The 8750-nt window shown below is 55.3% G+C and overlaps 2 non-coding genes across 2 annotated transcripts; both read left to right on the forward strand.

The window, feature by feature from the left end:
* The first annotated feature begins 2108 nt into the window (after window positions 1-2108).
* Window positions 2109-2182, forward strand: TRNAT-AGU (transfer RNA threonine (anticodon AGU)). Its single transcript has one exon. It is a non-coding gene; the product is annotated as a tRNA-Thr (tRNA).
* A 1311-nt stretch (window positions 2183-3493) lies between these two features.
* TRNAT-AGU (transfer RNA threonine (anticodon AGU)) lies at window positions 3494-3567 on the forward strand. Its single transcript has one exon. It is a non-coding gene; the product is annotated as a tRNA-Thr (tRNA).
* Window positions 3568-8750: the final 5183 nt, after the last annotated feature.

The raw sequence follows: 8750 nt of genomic DNA on the forward strand, positions 1-8750 counted from the left end.
GTTTGAACGTCTTGATTTTCATTACGTTCAAATTGATGATGATGATGATGATGCAGGGATGTGCCTGTCTCTGCCCGTTCCTGCCCTTCTCTGAGGCTTTCTCTACACTGGCAAGTGAAAGACAAAACTTTTGTCTGTCAGAGGTGTGAAAAAAACCACACACACACACCCCGAAAGACAGAAGTTTTGTCGAGGAAAAGCGTCCGTGTGAGCAGCTCCTGCCGACAACGCTAACGCTGCTCGTTGGGGATGGAAGTTTTTTGTCGGCGGCAGAGCTCTCTCCTGCCTACAAACGCGCCTTTTAGCATCCCGGCTGCGGAGCGGCCCCGGCATGTCGCTAAAAGCTGCGTAGTGTGGACAAAGCCTAATTCATGAAATGGAGGGGAAAAAAAATTTTTTTTCCCTCTGGTGGGAAATGAGCTCACTGGAAAAAACAAAGAAACAGGAATTTTTCAGTGTTGTGTGTGTCATGCGTCATGAAATTCCCATCTCCGCCCTGGTGGTCTAGTGCAGCGGTTTTCAACCAGGGGTACGTGTACCCTGGGGGTACCCAGAGGTCTTTCAGGGGGTCCCTCCACTCATCTAGACATTTGCCTAGTTGCACAACAGGCTACAGAAAAAGCACTCGCAAAATCAGGACAAACTGAAATTTCCTACAGACAATGACTTGTTTACACCGCTCTATAGGCTGTACGCTGAAATGTAAGCACAATAGTTATATTCTAATTGAGTTGTTTTATAATGATATGGTAAAAATGAGACTGCCAGCCATATTTCAGACCTAACCAGCTGGGACACTTTTGTATTTCCATGTCTGATTTTGTAAGCAAGTTGTTTTTAAGGGGGGTGAAACCTGGGATACACAAGACAATTCCGACACCTGAACGGGGTACAGTCGTTTGGAAAAGTTGAGAGCCAATGATCTAGTGCAGGGATCGCAAACTCGAATCACCACGAGGGCCACATGAGGACTAGTACATTGGCCCGAGGGCTGCATCACTGACCCCTCCCCACCCCCCCCCAGCTGCCCCCAGCCCCGCCCCTACTTCACCACTTCCATGAAGCCCCGCCCCTGCCCCGCCTCTTCCCACCCCTTCCCTGCCCCCAATTCCAACCCCTTCCCCAAATCCCCGCCCCTGCCCCATCTCTTCTCCGCCTCCTCCCCTGAGCATGCAGCTCCCCGCTCCTCCCCCCTCCCTCCTGGAAAGCACTAAGTGCCGCCAAACAGCTGTTTGGCGGCGGGAAGTGCCTGCAGGTAGGCAGAGGAGCGGGGACACGGCGCGCTGGCAGGAGGGGGACCTGGGGGAGGGGAGCCTGGCGGGCCACAGGAAATAACTCCGGGGGCGCGGGGAGCTTGGCAGGCCACAGGAAATAACCCCACAGGCCGCGTGTTTGAGACCCCTGATCTAGTGCTTGGGATTTGCTGCTCTGTCTCTCTGGCCTGTGTTTGATTCCTGGAAAACAAAGGCTTTTCCCTACCCAGGCTGGGTTTTCCTGAAATTAAAGGAACTGGAATCTCACAAGAACTCCCCAAGCAGAAATTTCTCCCCTGCGTGATCGCGGATACGTGCGTCGCGGGGCACCTCTGCCCTTTGGAGAGGGAACAGAGCCGGTGCACCCATCGGCTCCCTGCAATTGCCCTTAAAAGAGGGCGCCCAGGCCCTAGAGGGGAGAAATACCAGAGGGATGACAGGCAGGAGCAGGTAAGAGCTCCGTCTACCCGTACAAACTTCCAGCTGCGCTGCTGTCAGGTTGCTCCTGCCGCCGCGTTTGACATGATGAAACCAGCTCCCTGAGCGGCGGAGCTGGGGGGGCCGGAGAGCATCTCCCGCCAACGCGGCGCTTTGCACCCGAGCATTTATGCCGGCCAAACCTACGTCGCTCGGGGGAAGGGGAGTTCACACCCCTGCGTGACAAAAAGGTTGCCAGCACCTGTGTTTGTCGCCATGGCATAAGAAAGGAGAGTGCCAGGGAGAAAGAGGAGAGACAGAGCCAGACAGCTCCATGTCTGCAGGTCTTGCAGGAACTGGATTAACTCTCTGCTTTGGAATTGGCCATTATTATCTTCGGCCATCAAGGACAGCAGCCTGGGGGACTTTCAGACAGGCGGCACCATGGCTAAGCTGGCTAAAGCACCTGTCTAGTAAACAGGAGATCCTGGGTTCAACTCCCAGTGGTGCCTGGCTTTTTGTCTCTTCTGCTCACTTTTTCCTCTCTCCTTCCAGGAAACCAAAGAGCCCTCCCTAGGCCAGGCTGGCAATTGCTGGTTAAAGAAGAGCCCCCTTTATGGAGGTGCATTGGAAAGAATCCAACCAGGAGCCTGGAGCTGATGGAAAGGCGGCCGTGACGGGCATTGGCTAAGAGGACGAGAGCCCGTGCCGCACGCCCTGGCGATTCGCTGGGGATGTCGACGCGCAGAGATCCTGAGAGCGCCCCCTCTGCAGGGCTGGCGGGAAATGGAGAGTTGCTCTCGGTTCACCTCACTTTCGATTGTCATTGGGGAAGAAGTGGAGCAGGCAGGAGAAAAGCCCCCGTGGGTGGCACCGTGGCTAAGTTGGTGAAGGCACCTGCTGTGTAAAAACGAGATTCTGCATCCAGCTCCCAGTGGTGCCTCACCAAACCTGTCTTCTCTTCCCACCGCGTTGTCTCTCTTCAGAGGAAACGGAGAAACCCGCCTTTGTCTAGCCGTACAAACGCTTGCCAAAGGGACAGGCCTTTTGGGGGACACGTGTCGGAAGGAGGCTCCCGACAAGCGTGAAGACAACAAACGGTCGCTGTAACTCCACTCGCAGCCGTGGAAGACACCAGGCAGAGAACTCAGCACTACGTGGCCACAGCTGGAAACGCAGGAGTCTCTGCCAAAGCCCCTTTCCGCTAGCCGGGGCCGCTCTGCGCACGGAGCTCCTGAGATCTGGGTGTCTCCAGGGAGTGAAGAACTCTGTGTCAGCAGCTCTTAGCTGAACATCTGCAGGGGTTGTTGCAAGGCCTCTGGAGAGTGGCCTTTTGGAATAGCTGGCAGACGAGCCTTCCCCGCAACCAGAAGATGCCGGCTTGGCTGGCCCGTTGTTCCTCGCTGAGCCCAGCTTGTCTGCGCAGCTCCCTTTTTTGTCTTTCTTCCTCATGAACCGAAAAGATCTTCCTGGGCAATCTTTGTCAGCTGAAGACAGAGAGAGTCCTCCTTGGGCCCCTAAGTGTTGGAAAGCGGCAAACGACGAGTCTGGAGCTGATGGAAAGGTTGCCATGACTCACAGTCAAGCCCAGGTTGCTATAGCCACAACGCAGAATACGGACCACTTCACCATCACACCTGCAGTTGGGAGGTGAGCACTTTGGAAAGTCTCTGTGAGCTCAGCTGTGGCTTTCGGTGCACAGGGAGCCAGACAGCTCCATGACTGCAGGTCTTGCAAGAAATAGATTAAGTCTCTGCTTTGGAATTGGCCGGTATTATCTTCGACCATCAAGTGCAGTAATTGGGGGGCTGTTTCAAGAGGGAGGCACCATGGCTAAGCTGGCTAAAGCACCTGTCTAGTAAACAGGAGATCCTGGGTTCAACTCCCAGTGGTGCCTGGTTCTGTGTCTTTTGTCTCCTCTGCTCACATTTTCCTTTCTCCTTCCAGGAAACCAAAGAGCCCTCCCTAGGCCGGCTGGCAAAGGCTTGTAAAAGAAGAGACCTCTTTGTGGAGTAGCGTTGGAAAGAATCCAACCAGGGGCCTGGAGCTGATGGAAAGGCGGCCATGATGGACATTGGCAAGGAGGGGTCTTTGGCTGCAGTTGCTGCGGGACGACAGCCCGTGCTGCGCACCGTTACGATTCGCTGGGCATGTCGACGCGCAGAGATCCTGATATACAGTGGAGAACAGCTGTGTAGTGGAGTGCCCCACCTCCTAGGGGAATACCCTGATCACCCAGGCTGTCCAGTCATTCCTGCCCTTTTCTGGACCACTAAACAGGGCTTCATTTGTGCCAGGGCTGAGCCCCGGCACCTCTGGGCCTGGCAGTTCACAGCCCCAGCACCTCTGGGCTTGGCTGTTCAGAGCCCCGGCACCTCTGGGCCTGGCAGTTCACAGCCCCAGCACCTCTGGGCTTGGTTGTTCAGAGCCCCGGCACTTCTGGGCTTGGCCGCTCCTGGCCCCGGCACCTCTGGGCCTGGCCGTTCCTGGCCCCGGCCCCTCTGGGCCTGGCCGTTCCTAGCCCTGGCACCTCTGGGCTTGGCAGTTCAGAGTCCCAGCACCTCTGGGCCTGGCGCATCAGTTAGGAAAGTAAAAAAAATTGCTTGAGCCCTGGCACCTCATTGCTTGAGCCCCGGCACCTCTTCCATCACAAATGAATCCCGGCCAATAAGTAGCCCTGGGCATGTGGCATGGACACTGTTCTCTTGGTGGTTCTCCAGAGCTCAGCATCTCAGAGAGCTGCTCCAGCCCCGGCCGGGTGAGGTCTCCAGGATGGCAGGGCGTCCCGCTCTACCTTCCCCAGCTGTCCTAGTCAGACATTCCTTCCAGGGGTCCTGCTGGTTCTTTATGTTTTCTTTATGGTGCGGAGACTCGGGGAGGGGAGGGGTCTGGGAGTCAGCGCTCCTGGGTTCTAGACCAGGGGTTCTCAAACTGAGGGGTCACAAGGGGGGCCATAAGGTTATTATGTGCGGGTTTCAGAGTAACAGCCGTGTTAGTCTGTATTCGCAAAAAGAAAAAGGAGGACTTGTGGCACCTTAGAGACTAACCAATTTATTTGAGCATGAGCTTTCGTGAGCCACAGCTCACTTCATCGGATGCATACCGTGGAAACTGCAGCAGACATTATATACACACAGAGACCATGAAACAATACCTCCTCCCACCCCACTGCCTGCTGGTAATAGCTTATCTAAAGTGATCATCAAGTTGAGCCATTTCCAGCACAAATCCAGGTTTTCTCACCCTCCGCCCCCCCACACACAAACCACTCTCCTGCTGGTAATAGCCCATCCAAAGTGACCACTCTCTTCACAATGTGTATGATAATCAAGGTGGGCCATTTCCTGCACAAATCCAGGTTCTCTCACTCCCTCACCCCCCTCCAAAAACCACACAAACAAAGTCACTCTCCTGCTGGTAATAGCTTATCCAAAGTGACCACTCTCCCTACAATGTGCATGGTAATCAAGTTGGGCCATTTCCAGCACAAATCCAGGCTTTCTCACCCCCCCCCGGAAACACACACACACACACAGAAACTCACTCTCCTGCTGGCAATAGCTCATCCAAACTGACCACTCTCCAAGTTTAAATCCAAGTTTAACCAGAACTTCTTATAATGTCTTCTGCAGTTTCCACGGTATGCATCCAATGAAGTGAGCTGTAGCTCACGAAAGCTCATGCTCAAATAAATTGGTTAGTCTCTAAGGTGCCACAAGTCCTCCTTTTCTTTATGTGAGGGTTGCGAGCACACTGAGATCAGACCTACCCCGGAGCATCAATTTCTTCTCCTCCTAACAGGGAAAACCCGGAGAGGCCCCGAATATTGGCAGAGCCACTCGGGCCAATGGGGCAGCTGTACACGGGGGGGAAGGAGGCGGGTCCGTGGGGAGAACTCCCAGGAGTTCGTGGACCTGTCATCGTCTCTGAGCTCTGGGACTGCGCTGCCAAGCTATAATGAGCGTTATTTCAGCCTCCCAGGGATGAATTAATGCTGGGGCTCATCTTCACGGCAAGGGGTGGCCTTTCCTCCCCAGATACCAGGGGAGACAGCCATCAGTCCTCCTTGTCAAAGGTGAGGCAGGGTGTCGGTGGAGGGAACTGGTGCTGGGCAGGACAGAGGGAGGGAGGGAAGCCCTGTAATGATGGATGAGCAGAGGAAAAACAGAGATTGGGGTGCAGGACAGATCAGGGAGAAGGGGCGAGCCAGGGATCGGGGTGCAGGTCAGGGCAGGGAGCAGGGGTGAGCCAGGGATCAGGGTGCAGGGCAGGGCAGGGAGCAGAGGCGAGCCAGGGATCAGGGGGCAGTGAGGAAGAGCCAGAGGATGAAGGTGCAGGATGCATCAGGGAAGCCCAGGAGGAAACAGACAGGAGTGAGGACAACCCAGGGAGTGGGGCAGACAGGGGGGCAGGGTAATCTGGGGAGCAGGGGTAAAGCGGGGGGCTGGACAGGAAGGACAAAGTGCTCTGTGAACCCTGCCCCCTCTCTTCCCCCCTGTTCAGGTATCTGGGCTCTGTACAGAAAGACACTTCCCACCTACCCCCACTCCCTTCTCCTCCCTGACCCCTTGCCCAGCCCCTCCATCCTGTGTCACAAGATGCTGTGACGGTCTGTGGGGGGGGGGAGGTCCCATGCTCCAGAGGGTCTCTGCTCTGCACAGCCCTGTTCGAACGGAGCAGCAATGTCCCGGCTCTTCACTCTTCTCCCATTGGCATCAGGACGGGCGTTCTCCAAGAACTACTGAGCTCTCCCCACCCTGGTCTGCTCTGCCACACGGACAGCATGTGTGACCGTGGCCGAGTGAGCGAGACCATCCCGGGGAGACCACCTCTGTACGGAATGACGAACTCCAACCCCGAGCTCGGCGGGCGAGGAGGTTTCCCCTCCCTGTGAAAAATGTTGGTAGAAAAGCAGCTTTTTCATCCAATCTTTGCACGATCTGCACCAAAATCATGAAATTTTTTGACCAAGCGGTTTGGCTGGAGGAGGGAGAGCTAGCCCCTTGGCCTGCCTCTTCCCCCACTCTCTGCTCTCTGCCCCCCTCCCCCCAGCTGTGGCCTCAGCCGGGGCAGAGCTTGGCCCCTCCCCCCCATGAACCCTGCTGGGGTGGGGAGGTTCTCAGCCCCAGCCAGGACCTTGGCACCACCCCATGGCCACCACCCCTCCCCAGCCTGCCCTTTCCCCTCTGGCCCTGCCCCTGTTTCACCCATGGCCCCACCCCCATTCTGCCACGTCCTCCGCGGCCCCACCGCTGTTCCGCCCCTTCCCTCCGTGTCTTCCGCCGCTGGCTCCTTTCCGCCCTCCCGCCACCCGCTGCAGACCCGAGACCGGAAAACCTCTGTGCCCCCGCTGCGGCCTTGGGGTCACGGCGGTGAGCGAGAGCACCTTCAGCCCTGGGGCCCTGGTGGGAGGAGATTTGTCCAGAAGCCCCAAATTGGCCAGGGGCCATAATCCGCCACTGCCCCGCCCCCCCTCGCCCCGCGGTGGCATGAGGTTTGGGGAGGCTTAGCCTCCACCAGCCTCCATTGCACATTGCCTATGGGGGAGCTCTGTAACGAATACTCACTTGGCAGTAGGAGAACAGTATTGATGTGATGCTCAGGGCTTGTCTAGGCTAGGAAAAGTGATGATTTGTTTAGATCAAGGGGAAAGCGAACCCCATTCACTGAACCTGGGTTTATATCTGCAACTATACGTGTGTGTTTACATCAAGATAGCCCACTTCAGCAGCTAACTCCACGTACAATCTTAGTGGAGACAAGGGACAGGTCGTTTTCACCTCAGTGGAGCTAGTTATGGTCAAGCCTATCTCCCCCACCCAGGGGGATGGGCCTTCCTGGCAGGACAGACACACGCTCTGGTTCCTCATAAGACCACAGAGTTGACAGAAAGGATCATGGCATTCGCCCCCAAAAAGATGAGCTGCAAAAGGCAGAAGAAAGCCAGATGAGGCCTCACCAATGTCGAATAGAAGGGGACGATCACGTCCCTCAATCTGCTCGCTATGCCCCTACTTATACATCCCAAAATGCCATTGGCCTTCTTGGCAACAAGGGCACACTGCTGACTCATATCCAGCTTCTCGTCCACTGTCACCCCTAGGTCCTTTTCCGCAGAACTGCTGTCAAGCCATTCGGTCCCTAGTCTGTAGCGGTGCATTGGGTTCTTCCGTCCTAAGTGCAGGACCCTGCACTTATCCTTGTTGAACCTCATCAGATTTCTTTTGGCCCAATCCTCCAATTTGTCTAGGTCCCTCTGTATCCTATCCCTACCCTCCAGCGTATCTACCTCTCCTCCCAGTTTAGTATCATCCGCAAATTTGCTGAGAGTGCAATCCACACCATCCTCCAGATCATTTATGAAGATATTGAACAAAACCGGCCCCAGGACCGACCCCTGGGGCACTTCACTTGATACCGGCTGCCAACTAGACATGGAGCCATTGATCACTACCCGTTGAGCCCGACAATCTAGCCAACTTTCTACCCACCTTATAGTGCATTCATCCAGCCCATACTTCTTTAACTTGCTGACAAGAATACTGTGGGAGACCGTGTCAAAAGCTTTGCTAAAGTCAAGAAACAATACATCCACTGCTTTCCCTTCATCCACAGAACCAGTAATCTCATCATAGAAGGCGATTAGATTAGTCAGGCATGACCTTCCCTTGGTGAATCCATGCTGGCTGTTCCTGATCACTTTCCTCTCATGCAAGTGCTTCAGGATTGATTCTTTGAGGACCTGCTCCATGATTTTTCTGGGGACTGAGGTGAGGCTGACTGGCCTGTAGTTCCCAGGATCCTCCTTCTTCCCTTTTTTAAAGATTGGCACTACATTAGCCTTTTTCCAGTCATCCGGGACTTCCCCCGTTCGCCACGAGTTTTCAAAGATAATGGCCAATGGCTCTGCAATCACAGCCGCCAGTTCCTTTATCACTCTCGGATGCAACTCGTCCGGCCCCATGGACTTGTGCACGTCCAGCTTTTCTAAATAGTCCCTAACCACCTCTTTCTCCACAGAGGGCTGGCCATCTATTCCCCATGTTGTGATGCCCAGCGCAGCAGTCTGGGAGCTGACCT

This window comes from Caretta caretta, chromosome 23 (genome assembly GCF_965140235.1).
Source record: "Caretta caretta isolate rCarCar2 chromosome 23, rCarCar1.hap1, whole genome shotgun sequence".
Taxonomy (NCBI): Eukaryota; Metazoa; Chordata; order Testudines; family Cheloniidae; genus Caretta; species Caretta caretta.